General features: G+C 42.8%; 1 protein-coding gene and 1 long non-coding RNA gene across 2 annotated transcripts in view; both read right to left on the bottom strand.

The window, feature by feature from the left end:
- The window catches only part of LOC122557414 (mastermind-like protein 2), a 445,617-nt gene that overhangs the window by 384,443 nt on the left and 39,597 nt on the right, over positions 1 to 21,577 (bottom strand). The gene's annotated exons all lie outside the window — the stretch shown is intronic.
- LOC122557416 lies at positions 636 to 4,313 on the bottom strand. Its single transcript, XR_006313823.1, has 3 exons — positions 4,047 to 4,313; positions 3,820 to 3,865; positions 636 to 1,101 (listed from the first exon to the last, which is right to left on the bottom strand). It is a non-coding gene; the product is annotated as an uncharacterized LOC122557416 (long non-coding RNA).

The following is a 21,577-nucleotide window of genomic DNA, read 5'->3' as shown; positions in this document are numbered from 1 at the left end:
GATTTGGCCATGCTAAATTGCCCGTAGTGTTAGGTAAGGGGTTAATGTAGGGGTATGAGTGGGTTGCGCTTCGGCGGGGCGGTGTGGACTTGTTGGGCCGAAGGGCCTGTTTCCACACTGTAATGTAATGTAAAAAAATGTGTATAGGCTTTAGTTCAGCTGCTGTCACTCTGTACTCTAGAAAGTCAATCTTTTGAATATGTATTTTTGTCCTTAATGAGTGTCAATTAGTGTCAAGTGATGGAAGGTGCTATCAATAGTGCTATCAAGCAGCACTTGCTTACTCGTGCTCAGTTTAGATTGTGCCAGGGTCACTCAGCTCCTGACCTTATTACAGCAGATACATGGGAACACCACCACTCTGCACATTCACTTCCAGGCCACTCACCAGCTTGACTTGGAAATGTATCACCATCCCTTCAGTGGCAAAATCACAGGCATTGTGGGTTAGCTTACAGCACATGGACTGAAGGCAGCTCACCACCACCTCCTCAAGGGCAACTAGGGACTGGCAATAAATGCTGGTACAGCAATGTTGACATTTATGAATGAAGAAAAAAGTTTTTAAAAGGAGCACCACTGATTGTGGTATGTTTTGCCCCTTCCATGAACAATGATGCATCAAGTTGGTTGGCCATTCCCTCAGTGTCTACCAAAACTGAACAAATGATCTACTGGAAACCAGTTAGGGCAGATCTTAATTCATAGGGCACTCTGGGACACTGCAAGCACCATTATATGAGTACAGAAGCTGCCAAACATTGGCTTTGTTCTGCTAGTTGTATCGGAAGATAATTCTATTGTATATGCCAATTCTTGAAGACTGTGGAGTCCTAAATTTATGCCAATAGTTCCTGGATCCGAGGAAGTTGATGCAGATTGTAAATCACTGCTTTGTTGACTGCTATTGTTGCATTAAGTTTGCCATTTTTGCCTCATGGAATGATCAGTTTCACACATCGATGAATCGGTTTCCTCAATAATAATGCCTGTTTCAAGTCATCCTGTGATATTTCAGCACAAATCACAAATGGCAACCACCTCAAATTCTGTAAGGATGGCGGGGTTGATATGCTGATGTACCCCTTAATCTCTGCAAATCTGGTAAATAAAGAAAGATACTGAGTGTACAGTTTTCCTTCTACATCACATGAACATGCGCTCCGGTGTGGTCTGCAAATTTGACGCCAGACTTACCAAATAACTTAATCCCGATAAAGCTTCTACTTTTGGCAGTGTGACGTGTGAATCTGTCAAGGGTGATATTTTTGGAGCACACTGGAATTATAATCATTGCCTAAACCACCCAATGCTACACCAGCCATCGATAGAATTGCGCAGGGGGGAAAGAGTAGGCAGTGACAGGCGGCCTGCTGGATTTAATGAGCTCTCCGCCCTCCAAACTCTTCTGTGGGGGAACCTAAAATCCAGGCCCAGGTTGTGTTATGATTGATGGCTGATAGTTTCTTCCAGGAGGCTGAATTTTAGAAATAACCTTAATGGAGGGGAGTGAGAGCTCAAGACATGCAAGGTGGGAAATCCAGAGTTTAAGGCACTGAAAGTATATCCAGCAGGGGGCAGGGGGAAAGGGTGGATAAAAATCAAGGGTTTCAGGCTAGAGGCCAGAGTTAAAGGAATGCAAAGATCTCAAAGGATTGTGTGCCTGGGGGAAGTTACCAGAATAGGGTTGGGCTGTGAAAGAATTTGAAAGCAAGGATTTTAAGTTGAAGGCATTACTCATTAGGGAGCTAACAATGGTAACGAAGCACATGGGTGGTGGGTGGAAGGGACAAGGTGCGAGTTAGGATACAGGCAGTGGAGTTTACGGATTAGATTAGATTAGATTACTTACAGCGTGGAAACAGGCCCTTCGGCCCAACAAGTCCACACCGACCCGCCAAAGCGTAACCCACCCAGACGCATTCCCCTACATTTACCCCTTCACCTAACACTACGGGCAATTTAGCATGGCCAATTCACCTAACCTGCACATTTTGGGATTGTGGGAGGAAACCAGAGCACCCGGAGGAAACCCACGCAGACACGGGGAGAATGTGCAAACTCCACACAGAGAGTCGCCTGAGGCGGGAATTGAACCCGGGTCTCAGGCGCTGTGAGGCAGAGTGCTAACCACTGTGCCACCGTGCTGCCCAAATATGAGAATGTTAGTGAGGTAGGAGGGAGGACTCCCATCCACTGACACACTTCCAGTGTGCCTCACTGCTGTCAAAGTGGTCGAGTAGTTCAAGAAGCCTGGCATGAGGCCTCGCTCTAGAACCTTTCAAAGGCTGGCCACATGGTCCAGAGGGCTCAATGGATGCTTGTGGGGGTCTGGCCCACGTGTGAGGTAGGAGGGAGAACTCCCATCCACTGACACACTTCCAGCGTGCCTCACTGCTGTCAAAGTGGTCGAGTAATTCAAGAAGCCTGGCATGAGGCCTCGCTCTAGAACCTTTCAAAGGCTGGCCACATGGTCCAGAGGGCTCAATGGATGCTTGTGGGGGTCTGGCCCACGTTGCAAGTTCCTTCCTGCAAGACCCCCTGTGGGGGTCTGTGTTGTGCCAGGCATCCTGAGGCCATCCCTTCACTGATTTGATCTAACTCATCTTCAATGTGCAGTGAGTGATCAGCAGAGGCCAGAAGCCCTCACACACGAGCTCTGATATCTTTTCTGGTTTCTTTCTGACCAAACCCAATTCTTGTGCACCTTTGATCAGCCTTCAAACCAGGCTCGACTCACCCCAGGGATCTGACAATGCATACAAGGTAATCCATTATGCCACTAGATGGCTTTCCAGTTGTTATTAGCTTTCTGTACTTGCAGATTTCATTGAAAGAGAGATACCTGCATTAGTACAGTACCTTTCACAACCACTGGTTGTCCCAATCAGCTGTGTTTCTTTGAGGGTATTTGCAATGAAGGAAACATTGCAAATCACAGAGCAACCTCCCAGATGCTGACAAGGTAATCTCTTTGAATTAGTTGAGGGATAAATTCTGGCCAGGACACTGGAGAATTCCCAGCTGCTCTTTAATAGTAAAATGGTGTCTTTCATGTCCATCCAACAAAGCAAATGGGATTCTGGTGTGGCCTTTCATTCTGAAGGCCTCCCACCTGACTGTGTAGGTTTCATTCAGGATTGCCTTTGGAATGTTAGTTTGGATATTCTGTTTGGGTTTCTGACATGGGGCATCCTGCTGATTCCTGGGCGGCGGGGGGCAAGGTTATCAGCGGGGCCCAGGAGACAGCTGTGGGTTCCAGTTCCAACTGGTCAGTGGCTCATACCCTTAGCTCTGAGTCAAGCAGTAATTCTAGGCTGGCCCTTTGCAGTTCTGAGGATGTACTGTGTTGTCAGAAATGGCACCCTTTGAGGGAAACGTTAAATCAAAGACTCTGTTGGCTGTGAAGATCATACATGTCCCTCACAACCTGTGGCACAAGAAGGCAATTTCCCTCGTGACCCAGGCCAACATTCCCCTCAGCCGGCACCACAAAAATTGTTCAGGTGCCCATTAATCTGGTAAATTCCAGTGAATGCCTTGCTATTGGCAAAATGGCTGCTGTGATTACACTTTTAACCGTACCATAAGCGCACAAGGCAACGCATTATGAGCGATGCACTGCAGCATCATGAGCGAGCTGGTGAGATGCTATAATATTGCCATTCTTCTATCCATACAAATCAGTCTCTTGTATTGATAAGACTATTATCTCTAGGCTAACTGACACTGGCCAGGAAATTGCATAGGGGCCTTTTTTAAAAAAACAGGAAAAGAAATTATTTTTTTTAAAATGGGGCCAATAATTTTACAACTTACCATTAATGACCCAGATGCCTTGGGAATCAATTCAGAGGAAATATTACTGCAAAAGAACATTAAAAACAGCATTCACGGCATGATCAAATTGCTGCAAAGGAGTATTTACAAATGTGGAAATTAGAGGAGAGTTAAGCCACCACATTTCTGTTTTCCAATAGGAAACTTAATGGAAATAAAATATCGGCAAAGATGTAGAGCAAGCTGCCCCATTGGTTTTAACTTACACTTCAGATCCACCCTCTACCCTGAGGACTCTATCGCCAGGCATCATAACTATGGAAGTGCCCGCTTCAACTCTCTCCTAAAAACAATTGTTGAGTGGATGACGATGTTATCACGGGAATTTGGAACTGACTTTTACCCTCGCAGTCATGTAACTATTGGCACTTGACCCACTTGTTGCTGACTCGAGTGGAAAGCGAATCAGCCATTGCACACTGTGTAAAGCCACAGCTGCTGAACACTGATATGAACTCAGCTACAAAACATTAACGGCAGACAACCCAATCTGAAGAGCCCAGAGCGACTATTAAAACTGAAAAAAAAATGCACTGCTACCATGGCATCAGATTACAAAGCGAAAACATTTCTGCATCAATGCTGAAATCCACATAGTGTGAGGTGCACATAGTGAGATTCTCACTTCACTATCCTGTAAGGCAATACAGTTTTCCTCATAATCCCAAACGTTATGAAAGGGAGATAATTGCAAAAATGCTGTCGTCTCTCGCCTTTGTTACTGTGTAGTTTTATGTTAAACAAGTAGTGAATTAATCTTGGATACGGCACTCCCCCTGCTGTGACATCATGGCTCTGCTCCACTAATACCGTGGAATGAAAGGAAGACAGACGTTGCATTTGCATAGCACCTTTCACAAGCCGAAGGTATGCTGAAATGCTTTCGAGACAATTAAGTACTTCTGAAGTGTAGCCACTATTTTAATGCAGAAAGCACGGCAGTCAATTTGCTTGCAAGTAGTTCTCGCAAACAGCATTGTCCTGATCATCTGTTTTAATTAAGGAATAAAGAATTAAAGTTCTTGAACATAGTACTATGGGCTCTTTCACGCGCATCTTGTTTACAACCAGATGAGAGGGTCAGAGTTCCCCTCTTTTTTAACCCCCTCCCAGTCAATCGCAACAAATAATTGACAGATCTGAGGATGGGTCACTACTCTCAAAATGTTAACTCTGATTTCTCTCCACAAATACTACCAGACCTGCTGAGCTTTCCAGCAATTTCTGCTTTTGTTCCTGATTTCCATAATCTACGGTTCTATCGATTTTGAAATATTTTTTCTTTTTTTTGTGCCTCTTTCTCACAGTTCAATTACACTCAGTTAACCAGATGAAAAATGAAGGAGAACCAATTCCATGGTTTTCTTGAATGAAAGAGAGTGGACAAGCACTGGTAGTAGAGTCATAGAGTCGTAGAGATGTACAGCACGGAAACAGACCCTTCGGTCCAACCTGTCCATGCCGACCAGATATCCCAACCTAATCTAGTCCCACCTGCCAGCACCCGGCCCATATCCCTCCAAACCCTTCCTATTCATATACCCATCCAAATGCCTTTTAAATGTTACAGTTGTACCAGCCTCCACCACATTCTCTCGCAGCTCATTCCATACATGCACCACCCTCTGTGTGAAAATGTTGCACCTTAGATCTCTTTTATATCTTTCCCCTCTCACCCTAAACCTATGCCCTCTAGTTCTGGACCCGCCACCCCAGGGAAAAGACATTGTCTATTTATCCTATCCTTGCCCCTCATAATTTTGTAAACCTCTATAAGGTCACCCCTCAGCCTCCGATGCTCCAGGGAAAACAGCCCCAGCCTATTCAGCCTCTCCCCATAGCTCAAATCCTCCAACCCTGGCAACATCCTTGTAAATCTTTTCTGAACCCTTGCAAGTTACACAACATCTTTCCGATATGAAGGAGACCAGAATTGCAGGCAATTTTCCAACAGTGGCCTAACCAATGCATTGTATGGCCGCAACATGACCTCCCAACTCCTGTACTCAATACTCTGACCAATAAAGGAAAGCATACCAAATGCCTTCTTCACTATCCTATCTACCTGTGACTCCACTTTCAAGGAGCTATGAACCTGCACTCCAAGGTCTCTTTGTTCAGCCACACTCTCTAGGACCTTACCATTAAGTGTATAAGTCCTGCTAAGATTTGCTTTCCCAAAATGCAGCACCTCGCATTTATCTGAGTTAAACTCCATCAGCCACTGGAAAAGGGAAGGGGTGGGGAGAATAGTGTCTAATACACACAGGTATAATAAAATAAAACATAACTACAGGTCTCAAGGGTCCCTTGGGTTGCAATAATTAAAAAAATCCTGAAATATACTATTTAGCTGCTGTCTTGGTTTCTCCGTAATGGCAAAATTGCAGATGCCTGGAGTTCTTTGTGAATGGTGCTTGCTGTTTCAAGTTGTTTTTGACCCAGATACTGGTTTCCGAATGTAGGTTTGAGACAAAGACAGAGAAGCACAGAATCATTGAATTATTACAGTCCAGAATGAAGCCATTTGACCCATCATGCCCCTGCAGTGGTGTTTCAAATCAACATCATTAACTACTGCCAATCTTCTGCCTTTTCCCCATACTCTTCCACACTATTTCTATCCAAATAAACTCTCAATACCCTCATGAATGCCTCAATGAATCTGCCTCCACCACAATCCCAAGCAGTGCATTCTACGCTCAGACGGTAATCTTGAGTCAAAGGGTTAGCATTCTTGCTAGCTAGGTAAAAGGTTTTTACCTTCTTGCTAGCGAGCCAGAGATTGAGAGTTCAATCCCCACACTAGAATCTGTGTGCTAAATCTAGGCGGACACCCCAATTTTTCAGGGGTGCTGTCGTAGGTGTGTAACACACCAATAAATTTAGAGCCCATCTGCTCTCTCCATATCCCATGCGCTATTTCAAAAGAAAAAGAGCTGTGTGAAAGTATTATTGCCCACAACGCCCTCACTTTGTTTGTACATCATTTTAAATCTCTACCACATTGTTTTCATCCCCATCTACCCTGACCAGCCAGTTCATGATTTTGAAAACCTCGATCAAATTTCCTCTCTGCCTTCTTCTAACCTCGGAGAACAGTCCCAATTTCTTCAATCTATCCTCATAGGCTTTTCATTCCTGAAACCATTCTTGTAAGTGAGAGAGTGAGAGAGCGAGAGGGCGAGAGAGACAGGCAGACTAAGTGTCTTCTTATTCTCACTTACGTATCCATTTGCCCTTGTCTCTGCTGTTGATGTACTTGTATATTCCAGAGTTCTCAATGTTTTTCTTCAGACTAAACACTGTTGAGATAAGCTTGCACCTCTAAACTGTGAAACTTCCATGCCAGTGTGAGTTAAACAAATGATGTGAATTTCTTGATGCATCACTGAGTTTCAGGCCCTTTTCATCAAAATAGTCATCCCAATGCTGCCAGTATCATGTGGATTACCTAGACTTGGCAGCAGACCACAGCAGGTCATTGTTTTTCCTCAATCTTTAAGACCATTTTCAGTGCATGACTATCTCAGATATTAGAATTAGCTGATGAACATTGAGTGCCGAACCAGAGGACACAGCTTAAAAATACGGGGTAGACCATTTAGGACAGAGATGAGGAGAAACTTCTTCACCCAGAGAGTGGTGGCTGTGTGGAATGCTTTGCCCCAGAGGGCAGTGGAGGCCCAGTCTTTGGATTCATTTAAGAAAGAGTTGGATAGAGCTCTCAAGGATAGTGGAATCAAGGGTTATGGAGATAAGGCAGGAACAGGATACTGATTAAGGATGATCAGCCATGATCATATTGAATGGTGGTGCAGGCTCGAAGGGCAGAATGGCCTACTCCTGCACCTATTGTCTATTGTCTATCAACAGTTCATTTTGACTGTAACCCTGAGCAGGCTATAAAGAGTTTGGTTTAAAACTGCATTCAGGGCTGAGAAGCTGGAGCTAACCTCACGGCCAGGTTAACCCCTGTCTGCACTGTGCCCATTGATGGTCCAATGCCAAACAGCAGGTCCAGTTAACCCTTGAATGGTGGAGTACAGGTGGTGTAGAGGGGGCAATTTTCTCTAACACTTTGGGCAGATTTTCCTGTTCCTGGAATTGTGTGCTCTTGCTGATAACTCTTTGAACTCAGGTTGGCCTAATCTGGGAGATATCGAGTGGACACTGTAAAGCTACTGTAACTCAGAGGGTTAGCACTATTGCTGGTGAGCCAGCAGATTGTGGGTTTAATCCCCACATTAGTGTGGGTTCTAGTGTGGGGACTGAACCCACAATCTGCTAGCAGGTGAGCTGTGGCAGGTGTGGAAGATGCAACAATAAAGTCAGGGCCCTATCTGTATTCCAGTGCACCACTTCTCAAGAAAAGCTACCAGGGATTTTCTCTCCCATTTACTGGCCAAAAAGTTAAAATAAAGTTCATTGGCACATTGTTTTATGGGAGCTTGCTGTGTACAAATTGGCTGCCATTTTCTACATTACATCAGTGACTGCACTTGATTGGTTATAAGAGACATCCTGAGGTGGAGGAATGTGTTAACCAAATGCGAGTCTTTCTGTCGGTAGGAAGTGGGGACCATGAGGTAGTCTGCTATGTTTGGCACCTGGTTGTAGGGTCCAGAAAAGCTGTTAATCTGTTAATTCTCTTTCCCAGCAATTTCTGTTTTGTTTCTGATTTACAGCATTCACAGTTCTTTCTGGTTTTACTTAATCTGTGTTAATTCTGCTCAATTACACATAGGCAGAGGGCATCAATTCTCTTGACCAGAAATAAAGAATCACTCACTGAAACTGGGAGTAGTTGAGTTTGGGAGTTGTATGCTTGTGATGTTCCCCTCTATAAATGATTGTTAGATTGAATAAAGATTGGTTCCAGTATCATCCTTCAATGGCTCTGGCATATAATAATACTCTTTACTCTAATCCCTGAGGACAGCGTAAGGCAAAATGAGCTGAGAGGTTTAAAGGTAAAGTAGAACTGTAATTGAAACATCTTATAGGTTTTTTTTGTTGGATCTTGCTCTTCATCCCTGGAGCTGAAAATAATACTCATATTTCTGCATTTACTGCATATATGGACAAAGGAACAGCATGTATGTTTAACTGCAGATGGAGACATACAGTCAAAAATAACAAAATATGTAATTAAGGAAGGAATGCTACCATAACTGACTTCCCAGACCAGCCAGTGAACAATTAGGATTGGTTCCTTGCTGTACATTAGTGGCTACTCAAGCAGTGAGTGATCAAAGTTATATAAAGAATGTAGCAGACAAATCAATCCATAAAAAGCTCAAGATTAACTGCAAACCCTCCCACACCAGGATTCTTATAGGCTGTGATAACCACTGGGTCTCATTAGAAAAACATCCATTACTGCACAGCCCAATGCCTTCGGGTCATATAAACGATGATAACGCTGCTTGGAACGCAACTAAAACAGGCAGTAGGAACAAAAGCAGGAAAGAAACTTTGTGGATAAAATTAGACTAAAATTAATCAGGGTGAACTAGACTGAGCAAGCATATCACCACCTTGATACGGACAACTTTCACCAAATATCAAGGAAGAATTCTGTTTTTTATTCATTTACTGTAAACACACAGGGGATCATTTAATTGGTTATGGTGTGGAGCTGAGGGGCAGAATCCTATAAATGCTGAAGATAGGGCTGATCATTCATTCAGACCATATGGTAAATCTCCCTGTTGTTGTGGCATGGTTTAAAGTCAGAAATTAGGTTTATTCTCATTTGTTATCTCAAACTTTTGATTGATGTCATGATTTGAAATGATATATTGACTAATTTTCAGTGTGGAGTGGATTTCTATAACCCATTACAAATATAAGCCAACATAGTATAAACCCAATAGATTGGTACCTGGGAAGCCATCACCTTGGTTTGATGAGTTAATCTGTGCTTACATCAATCCATGGTTTTATCTTTATGTCAAACCCTTGTTGTACTTTTCCTGTTTATTATATCTTTGGTACATTTCTCTCACATCATTAATATTCCTTAAAACATTGCCAGGTATATTCTATCCTCCAGTCCTGACTTTTAGCTCCATACATCACTCCTGGGTTGCACATTGTTTGTTGAGTTATTCCATTTTTATAATTATATAACTCTTCATTAAGTCTGGGTTTTATATGCATAATATATATCATACGGCAGAACAGATTCATGGCCAACTCTTGAAACAAAACTATCAGTTCGTACCTGGGTTATAATATTGTCTTGCGATACACATTAGTTGTGTTATTCCTAAATGATACATTGTTCTTATCAATCAAAAGTGTATCTAATCCTTTGTTCCTGTGTTCATGATTTCCACAGGCTGAATATTAAGTCTCACTCCCCAAACTATTGTGCTTGAAGACAAGTGGGGGTGGGGGAGGGGGGGTGGAATACAACATAAAGCAGGTGATGAGCTGCCTTTCTGTCTAGCCATTGTTACCGAGGGTGGGGTTAGGGTTGGATGTAAAAACAATGACTGCAGATGCTGGAAACCAGATTCTGGATCAGTGGTGCTGGAAGTGCACAGCAATTCAGACAGCATCTCCTCGGATGCTGCCTGAATTGCTGTGCTCTTCCAGCACCACTGATCCAGAATTAGGGTTGGATGTGGCAGGTCAGGAAGCAGGTAGCTCACCAGCTTGGAGCCTATTGAGGCAATAAAGAAGACATTTGAGGCTCTCAATCTGCTTCTACTGCCCTATTATTTTGGGGCAGAGGAAGGTGGACTGGCCAACAACTCTGATAGCCTGGTCTAAAGGTGGGCTGCAAGGAAGTGGTACCTCCTTTGAGGGGTCTGCTCTGTCCATTGGGATATCTCTCAATGCCATACCCCCCTTAATGCCTCCTTCCCAGTCTCTCTGTCATGACCCACAAACCCCTCACTCCCACAACTCTATTCAATGTTGTCAGGAAACTCTGCTTGCCCCTAATGCACTGCTATGCGCCAGCACTGTGAGGCCATTCTGGCTGTCTCCTTGCACCCAAGCATAAAGGCATGGTACTATCAGACTTCCAACTCACCCATAAAAGCCATCCCAATATGTCATTCCTGGTTTTCTGTTACTCTCATCTTATACATTCCTCGCCAATTCCTCCATAAATCTTGGAGTTATTTATTCTGTGTATCCCTCATACCACATCTCAGTTGATAGATTTTGCATAATGTTGGTTTCAGTTCTTTCATATGTAAATCACAGAACATTTAAAAGTTACATTCTCAAGTGAACTTTAACAATCGGTTTGGAGATGCCCTCATATTGTCCATCTTCTGATTGCAATTACAATCACTATTCAGACCCTTCATCTCAGTCACTAATAATGATTTGGAGATGCTGGTGTTGGACTGGGGTGTACAAAATTAAAAATCACACAACACCAGGTTATAGTCCAACAGGTTTAATTGGAAACACTAGCTTTTGGAGCACTGCTCCTTGATCATGTGGTTGTGGAGAATAAGATCGTATGACACAGAAGTTATAGCAAACGTTTACAGTGTGGTGTAACTGAAATTATATATTGAAAAAGACCTGGATTGTTTGTTAAGTCTCTCATGTTTTGGAATGAGCATGTTGGTTTCAGTTCTTTCATATGTAAATCACAGACCATTTAAAAGTTACAATCTCATGAACTTTAACAATTGATGTCATGTCGGCCCAGATAATGCATTGAAGGTGTGAGCTGCCTTGTGTGAGACTGTCTGTGCCACAATGGTCAGACTGATTCTAATCTAAAAAACAGATTTACAGATTCTTACATGGATTCATGCAGTTTTTGAGCAACGTAAAATGTAATTCTGCAAATACAAATTCACCCCACAAACGTATATGTGTATGTGTGTGTGTGAGTGAGTGTAAAGGGGTAAAAGTCTGTGAGAGGGTGCATGTGTGAGTGTGGGAATGTATGTGTGAGCGTATGACAGAGGGTCTGTATGAGTGTATGGGTCTGTAGGATAATGTGTGTATCTGTAAGAGTGTGTGTGTGTAGGTGTGTGTGTGAGTAGGTGTGTCTGAGTGTGTGTACATGTAGGAGCGTCTGTGTGCATCTGTCTGCGTGTGTGTGTGTGTAGTGCAATGGGGTCACCTGTAGTGTGACATGAACCCACAGTCCCAGTTGAGGCCATCAATATGGGTTCAGTACCTATGGGGATGGCCTCAATCGGGACCTTGGGTTCATGTCACACTACAGGTGACCCCTTTGTATGATACACACATACAGACAGAAGCACAGACACAGACAGTTACATCACATTGTAAACTTTTGCTATAAATTCTGTGTTTTACAATCTTATTCTCCACAATCACCTGATGAAGGAGCAGCGCTCCGAAAGCTAGTGCTTCCAAACAAACCCGTTGGACTATAACCTCGTGTTGTGTATTTTTTAACTTTGTCCACCCCAGTCCAACACCGGCGTCTCCAAACTGATTGTTAAAGTTCACTTGAGAATGTAACTTTTAAAAGTTCTGTGATTTACATATGAAAGAACTGAAACCAACATTATCATTCTAAAAGATGAGAGGCTTAACAAACAATCCAGGTCTTTTTCAATATATAATTTCAGATACATCACACTGCAAACTTTGGCTATAAATTCTGCGTCTTATGAACTTATTCTCCACAACCACCTGATGAAGGAGACGCACTCCGACAGCTAGTGCTTCCAAATAAACCTGTTGGAATGAAACCTGGTGTTGTGTGATTTTTAACTCAATCACTAACACAGATTGTAAATAGCTGAGCCCTAGCACTAACCTTTAAGGAACTTCACTATTGACAACCTGCCAATCGGAAAACAAACTGTTTCATCCCATTCTGTTTGCTAGGCTTTAACCAGTCTCTGGATCAGTGGTGCTGGAAGAGCACAGCAATTCAGGCAGCATCCGAGGACAGGCAAAATCGACATTTCGGGCAAAAGCCCTTCGTGTCTCGGAGATGTTCCCTAAAGCGCTCCATGTCTGCCACCTTTAACCAGTCACCTATTCATGTTAATCTTTGTCCCTAATCCATTGAGATTTTATTTTGTGCACCAACCTTTCACATAACACTGTGTCAAATGTCTTTGAAATCCCGATATATTACATCAACTGGTTCCTCTTTCTGTGCTTGTCATGTCCTTAAAATGTCTGATAAATTTGTTAACTACAACTTCCTTTCATAAAACCATGTTGACTCTTCCTGATCAAATTATGATTTTCCAGGTGTCCTCTACCACTTCCTTAATAATGGATTCCAAAACTTTCCTGATGATGGATGTCAGATTAGGCTACAACTCTGTGTTTTCTTTCTCCCTCCTTTCTAAACAGCACGACCACAATTGTTACTTCCAAACCATTGTACCATTTCAGATCGCAGAATTCTGAAGATCATAATGAATGCATTCCCAACCTCTGCAGTCCTCTCCCTCACAACATTAGGACCTAGCCCATTCAATCTGAGAGATTTCAATCTCATTAATATTTCCAGTACTTTCTCTTTGTTGATACTAATGAACTTATCTCTTTCATATTGCCATCATGTCTGCAACATTTTTCTTGTCGTCTGTTGTGAGAGTCTCAAGATTTATTTAAATATTCCCTTATTGCCCATTGCAATTTCTCCTGTTTTATCTCTAAAGGTTCCAGATTTGCTTTAAACACTCTTTTTTACATTTTATAAAAGCTCTTACAATCTGCTTTTATATTCCTGACCAATTTAATCTCATCAAATTCAATGGGTGGCACAGTGGCTCAGTGGTTAGCACTGCTGCTTCATGGTGCCAGGGATCCAGATTCAATTCCAGCCTGGGGGAACTGTCTGTGTGGAGTTTGCTCATTCTCCCCGTGTCTGCACGGGTTTCCTCCGGGCGCTACAATTTCCTCCCACAGTTTAAAGATGTGAAGGTTGCATGGAATGGCTATACTAAATTGCCCATAGTGTGTAGGTTAGGTGGATTAGTCATGCTAAATTGCCCATAGTTTGCAGGCTAGATGGATTTGCCATAGGGAATGCAGGGTTACAGGGATAAGGTAGGAAGTGTGTCTGGTGGGGTGTTCTTCGGAGGGTTTGTATGGACATGATGGGCTGAATGGCCTGCTTTCACACTGTAGGAATAATTCTATTTTTCTCTCTTTCTCAATTCTTTGATAATCTCTCTTAATCCTTCAGTTTGCTATTTATCTTGGCAATATAATAAGAACATTCTTTATGCTAATATTACCTTTAAGGTTTTCAGTGAACCATGGATGGATAACATTTCCTGTGGAGCTTTATTTCTGAATGGAGTGTAGACTTGATGGAAACTTTCTTTAAAAATCCATCATGTCTTTTTTTTGATTAACAAGTGCCAAATTTTTAAAATTGCATCTGCCTCAGTCATCTCACCCATCCCACCTACACAGTTGACTTCATTTAAGTTCAATATGCTTGTATATCACTCTGAAACTCAATGCAAAATCCTATCATGTTATGATCACTTTTTCCAGGAGATTTACTACCAGGAGATCACTAATAACTCTGTCTCATTACAATATAAAATCTGAAGTAGCTCCTTGTCTGGTTGGTTTCATTTAAAAAATGCATCTAGTGCATTCTATGAACTTGCCCTCCAGGGTATTTATCCCAATTTGATTTTCCACCAGCTAACTGGAAAGTTAAAGACCCCAGAAGCATTGCTTTGACCATGTTTCCAAGCACCACTCTTTTCTCGATTAATAACGTGTCTCAAATCAGAGAATTTCTATAGCAGAGATGAGGGCTATTTAACTCCCCTGTCTGGTTTAGCTTTCTGGGGGTGTAATTTACCCAGTGTCACTCCCTCACCTTCTATCATTACACTGCATATTCATCCATTTCAGAAAGCCATCTAATTCCTTCTTGGGGTGGCACAGTGGCTCAGTGGATAGCCCTGCTGCCTCACAGCACCAGAGTCCCGGGTTCAATTCTAGCTTCGGGCGACTATCTGTGTGGAGTTTGCACATTCTCCCCATGTCTGTGTGGGTTTCCTCCGGGTGCTCCGGTTTCCTCCCACAGTCCAAAGATGTGCAGGTCAGGTGAATTGGCCATGTTAAATTGCCCATAGTGTTAGGTGCACTAGTCAGAGGGAAGTGGGTCTGGGTGGGTTACTCTTCGGAGGGTCAGTGTGGACTGGTTGGGTAGAAGGGCCTGTTTCCACACTGTAAGGAATCTAATCTAATCTGGTAGGCTCAACTGAATCTGCCTCATCATACTACCAGAGAACGTATTCCAGATCCTAACCACTCATGATATGAAAATGTTTCTCCTCATTGTTGCCATTGCTTCTATTGTCCTAATTCTGTGTCCTCTGTTTCTCGAAGCTTCCACTAATGGGAATTAGTGGGGTGGATGTTTTGACATTGCCAGCTTTTTGACTGTGTGATGGATAATGAAGCTATAGGCTGTGGGAAACATAGAAAAAAGAGCAGACAGAGGTCATTCGGCCCTTCGAGCTGCTCCTCCAATCAATATGCTCATAAGAATAAAAAAAACATAAAGACGAGGGAACAGAAGTCAGCAATTCAGCCCCTCAAATCTGTTCCACGATTTAATACAATCATAGCTGATCTCACTTTGACCTCAGCTCCAATTTCCTAAACATTCCCTCTAATTCTTTAACCCATTACTAATTTAGAAAATTGTATATCTTCTTAAATTTATTAAGTGTCCTTCATCCATCTATCATGCTCAGGGGTTGTTATAGTCATAGAATCATAGAATTCCTACAGTGTGGAAACAGCTCCTTCAGTCCACCAAGTCCATACCAACCCTCCAAACAGTAACCCACCCAGACCCATTCCCCTACTGTCCTATATTTACTCCAGACTAATGCACCTAACCTACACATCGCTGAATGGCCAATTCATCTAACCTGCACACATTTGGATTATGCGAAGAAACCAGAGCACCCAGAGGAAACCCACACAGGGGAGACACGGGGAGAATGTGCAAACTCCACACGGACAGTCTCCCGAGATTGGAATCGAACCCGGGTCCCTGGTGCAGCGAGGCAGCTATGCTAACCACTGAGCCACCGTGCTGCCCTTAGATGTAGTGATTGGAATGAGGTCAGCCTGGTGACCTCAGAGAAAACGAGCTCCCTCACCGGGGCTATTAACCTGGTCCAATCAGGGAGCCCTGGTTAACTGATCTAAACAGGAGTGTCAGAGCTTTTGTTCACTCTACTGACCGACCCTCTGCTAGCTGGGTCAGTGTCATGTACTATGTACGTGTAAATAAATGATGACTTGGTGACAGGATACCTCTTTTTTAAAATCTGCCATCCCTCATCCTAAAACTATGATCTCTTGTTCTAGATTACTCCACAAGGGGAAACATCCTCTCAATGTCTAATGCCTGACACACCGTCTCAATTCAATATTCCTGCTTTCTCCATGTAACCCTTAATACCTAAAAATTTATCAATCTCTTTTTTGAATAATCTCAGTGACCTGGCCTCTGCAGCTTACTGTGGTAGCAAATTCCTCTCAGTGAAAAACAATGTTTCCTCATCTCAGTCCTAAATGGCCTCCTTGATATCCCAAGACTGTGCCCCCATTTCAAATTCCCCAATCAGGGAAACATCCTCCCTGCAACTAGTCTGTCCTGCTCTGCTTGAATTTTATATATTTCAAACAGATTCATTCTCAATCTTCTAAACTTCAGGGAATACAAGCCCAATAGAATCAATTTCTCCCCATAGAACAATCCTGCCAGCATCAGTTGAGTGAATTTTCACTGCACTCTCTGTATGATGAACAGATCATCCCAGAGGCAGGGAGATGAAAACTGCACACAATATTCCAGACGTGGTCTCACCAAGATCCTGTATAACTGCAGGAAGATATCCAGACCACTGAACTCAAATCCTCATGCAGGGAAGTCCAATATACTATTTGGCTTCCCAATTGCTTGTTACAACTACATGTCTACTCTCATTGACTGGTCCATAAGGACATCCTTTGTACATTCACATTTTCCAGTATATCATCATTTATTAGTACTCTGCCCTTCTGCTTTCTTTTTACACCAAACAGTATAACTTACATTTATCCACATTATATCAATGGACTTCTCCATTGGTGGGAATAGTAACAAACAGTGTCCAATCCAAAGAAGTGCAAGTAATGCATTGGGGGAACTGGCACAAAGGTAGAAGACAGAGGGTGGTGATGGAGGGTTGTTTTTCTGACTGGAGGCCTGTGACGAGTGGTGTGACACAAGGATTGGTGCTGGGTCCATTACTTTTTGTCATTTATATAAATGATTTGGATATGAACATAGGAGGTATAGTTAGTAAGTTTGCAGATGACACCAAAATTGGAGGAGTAGTGGACAGTGAAGAAGGTTACCTCAGATTACAACGGAATCTTGATCAGATGAGCCAATGGACTGAGAAGTGGCAGATGGAGTTTCATTTAGATAAATGGGAGGTGCTGCATTTTGGGAAAGTAAATCAGAGCAGGACTTATACACTTAATGGTAAGGTCCTAGGGAGTGTTGCTGAAGAAAGAAATCTTGGAGTGCAGGTTCATAGCTCCTTGAAAGTAGAGTCACAGGTAGATAGAATAGTGAAGAAGGCGTTTAATATGTTTTCCTTTATTGGTCAGAGCACTGCGTATAGGAGTTGGAGGGTCATGTTGCATCTGTACAGGATGTTGATTAGGCCACTTTTGGAATATTGCATGCAATTCTGGTCTCCTTCCTATCGGAATGACGATGTGAAACTTGAAAGGGTTCAGAAAAGATTTACAAGGATGTTGCCAGGGTTGGAGGAATTGAGCTGTCGGGAGAGGTTGAAAGGCTGGGGCTGTTTTCCCTGGAGCGTCAGAGGCTGAGGGTGACCTCATTGAGGTTTATAAAATGATGTAGGGCATGGACAGAATATATAGACAAAGTCTTTTCCCTGGGGTGGGGGAGTCCAGAACTGAAGGACATTGTTTTAGGTGAGAGGAGAAAGATATAAAAGGGGAAACTTTTTAATGGTGCATGATTTACTGCTCCTCGGATGCTGCCTGAACTGCTGTGCTCTTCCAGCACCACTAATCCAGAAACTGGTTTCCAACATCTGCAGTCATTGTTTTTACCATGTATGGAATGAGCTGCCAGAGGAAGTGGTGGAGGCTGGTACAATTGCAACATTTAAAAGGCATCTGGATGGGTATATGAATAGCAAGGGTTTAGCGGGATATGGGGCAAGTGCTGGCCAATAAGACTAGATTAGGTTGGGACATCTAGTTGGCATCGAGTAGTTGGACTGAAGGGTCTGTTTCCGTGCTGTACATCTCCATGACTCTTTAAGGGAGTACAAAACAAATTATAGCACACTGAGAAATGTAGAGGACAGAAGTCAGAACGTATGACCACGGATCCCTAAAACAAGGGGTAGGAGGTTTCGAAGAATTTTGATAGGAAATTCATTCCACTTTGATTAGATTTGATTAAATTACATTACATTACAGTGTGGAAACAGGCCCTTCGGCCCAACAAGTCCACACCAACCCGCTGAAGCGCAACCCACCCATACCCCTACATTTACCCCTTACCTAACACTACGGGCAATTTAGCATGGCCAATTCACCTGACCTGCACATCTTTGGACTGTGGGAGGAAACCTGAGCACCCGGAGGAAACCCACGCAGACACGGGGAGAACATGCAAACTCCACACAGTCAGTCGTCTGAGAAAGGGGATATCTGGAACTTCCTTCTAAAAAGCAAACCCCCTCACATTTAAAAAATACTCAGAGACGTACCTGAAATTGTGTTAATGTACAAGGTTTGAAAAATGTGGTGCTGGAAAAACACAGCAGGCCAGGCAGCATCCGAGGAGTAGGAGAATCGACGTTTCAGGATAAGCCCTTCTCTCCTGCTCCTCCGATGCTGCCTAGCCTGCTGTGTTTTCCAGCACCACATTTTTCTACTCTGGTCTCCTGCATCTGCAGTCCTCACTTTCTCTTCCTTAATGTACAAGGTTCCAGATTCACAATCAATAGTGCAGTTGGGCTGGATAGCTGTTTGGTAGCCAGTGCAGAAATGATGGACCAAATGGCTTCATCGCATGCTATAAGTTTCCAAGATTTTTACATTTCTTTTGTGGATAAGATAAACTCAGTTCATGAAAGAAGAAAGAGTATACCATAAAAACTACCTATAAAGGTTGAGGAATTTTCAAACCAGACTTGTTTTCTAAAGTACCACCTAGAACTTTGGTTTCAATTCGCGCTCATTTCTCCAGTGCTTCAGGTTTTGATAGCTGCTTGTTTTGTAACAGGAGCCTGTTGTATAGATATCAACGTGATGGCCCTGTTTCTGAGAGCTGGATGAACCCACAGGCAATTCATAAATAAAAGGAAAGTGAATGAGTCAATGTGGTGCAGTGCGTTCTGTTGCCTGGCCCTGCATATCCACTGAAAGCCATTGTAAATAAATCATTCATTATTTAACCGCTGATTTCTCGCAGTTGAAAGTAAACTTTGACACTAGCGTTACTTTTAAATATTAACAACAGAGTGGCTTACTGCCTGTGGATTGTGCGCGTGAGTTAGATTCAGCAGATGACCGTCCTGTAAAACATTAGGTCAGATGATGTGAACAGCACAAGGAAGGGGATAGCCTAAACATTTCGCCATGTATCAGAACAGCTGTGAATGAGACAATTAACAGCCCCTTCCTTCATCAAGTGGTGGAAACGAGTTGGAGGAAAAGCTAATGAGGGGGACGAAAACAACGTTTAGCAACAGGCTCGAAAGCCAGAAGAGGTACAAGACACAGACACTACGCCATTGTCCTCATTGTGTATATGTTACTGAAAACACACAGCCAGGAAGCACAATGTGGCGTATTCTTTGTGCTAACAGGGACTACAATCATCCTCACACACAGAGAGAGAGAGAGAGAGTGAAATGACAGTGGCAGGGGTCTGCACCTGCTATAAAAAAACCCACAGAAAATACCACAGGAGAAAAACAAGGGAGTTGCACTGTTCATTGTATTCCACATGACTAACTTAGAAAAGATTCTTACCAAAATGAAAATCAATCCTTGTTCGATTGGTTTACTCATAACGGTACACGTAATAAAACAACAGCAATGACACAACAGAAGCAAACTGTCACCTTTTCAAAAGAGACCTTTTTAACTGAACATTTTTCCAGCATTTAAAAAAGACGCTTGATGTGGTGTGTGACTGTTATCAGTGAACAAAGTTCCCTATCCTAGCTCTCTTTTACTGATTAACCTTAACCAAAGAGACAGGAATTTCATGCAAGCTGCGCACCGCTGGGTTTACAATTTGTGGCTGCTAGCAAGGTAGCTGAGGTGAATCATTTCTTTTAAAGTCATAGAGTCATCCAGCATGGAAACAGACCCTTCCGTCCAACCAGTCTGTGCTGACCATTATCCCAAACTAAACTAGTCCCACCTGCCTGCGCTTCGGCACATATCCTTCCAAACAATTTTTATTCATGTACTTATTCAAATGTCTTTTAAATATTATAACTGTAGCAGCATCTGCCACTTCCTCTGGAAGTTTATTCCACACAGGAACCACTCTAGTTTAAATTTCTCTTTCTACTTCCGGCAAGGTGCCGTTATTGTGGGTCCCTGAGCACGTGCAATAGGGGCTGTTGAGGAAGAAGGTCTGTCACTGAGCTACTTCACCGGAAACCATGAAGATTAGCTGTAGAACAGCTCCTCTCTGACAGTGAAACAGGCAAAGGTCACCATCGGCACAGAGCATTCTGATGTTACCCCTTACCGATTTGCCAAGCTCCTTAAAGGTGAATCCCTAATTAACCTGCTATGCAGATTCTAGCCATTAACTACGTAATGAATTGGTCAAGTTTTGAACAGTTCATTACACTACCACAAGTGTAGCTAAATAGCCACAAATTACAGGCAACCCTCTGTGTTGCTTACTTTCACTTGAAAGTTGACACAAGGGCTCTTGTGGTGCAGTGACAATCTCCCGATCTATAAGTCGAGTCTACCTGAGTTCAAGTCCCACCTGGTTTAACATCCCTGAACAGGCCCATCCAAAAATAACATGCTAAAATGAAGGAAAAGCTTGCATTTCTGGAGTGCCTTTTGACAATATCAGGATATTCCCAAAGTACCTTACAGCTAATCAAATGATTCTGGGATGTCTTTCATTGGTGTCGTACAAAAACTAAAGCAGCCAATTTGCACACAGCAAGATCCTACACACATCAATGGCATAATGACCAGAGAATTAGCTTTGGTGACTACTGATTGAGGGATAAATATTGGTCAGAGGACAGTGAGAAGCATTTCACTGTTTTTTTATGGAGGTACACAGCGCAGAAACAAACCCTTCGGTCCAACCAGTCTATGCCGACCATAATCCCAAACTAAACTAGTCCCACATGCCTGCTCTTGGCCCATATCCTTCCAAACCTTTCCTATTCACGTATCCATCAAAATGTCTTATAAACTTTCTAATTGTACTCACATCCACCACTTCCTCAGGAAGTTCATTCCACACGCAAGCCACTTTTTGCAAAACATTTGGCCCCATGTCTTTTTTAAGTTTCTCTCCTCTTTCCTTAAAAATGTACTCCCTCATCTAGATATTCCCCATAAAATAATACCCCTCTATTTTATAAACTTCTATCAAGTCACCTCTCAACCTACAATGCTCCAATGAGAAAACTTCCAGCCTATCCGACTTTTCTTTATAACTCAAACCTTCCATACCCAG

The sequence above is a fragment of the Chiloscyllium plagiosum genome, chromosome 15 (genome assembly GCF_004010195.1).
Source record: "Chiloscyllium plagiosum isolate BGI_BamShark_2017 chromosome 15, ASM401019v2, whole genome shotgun sequence".
Lineage (NCBI taxonomy): Eukaryota > Metazoa > Chordata > Chondrichthyes > Orectolobiformes > Hemiscylliidae > Chiloscyllium > Chiloscyllium plagiosum.
Note: the sequence above shows the minus strand (reverse complement) of the source record. Positions and strands in the feature narration are given on the sequence as shown.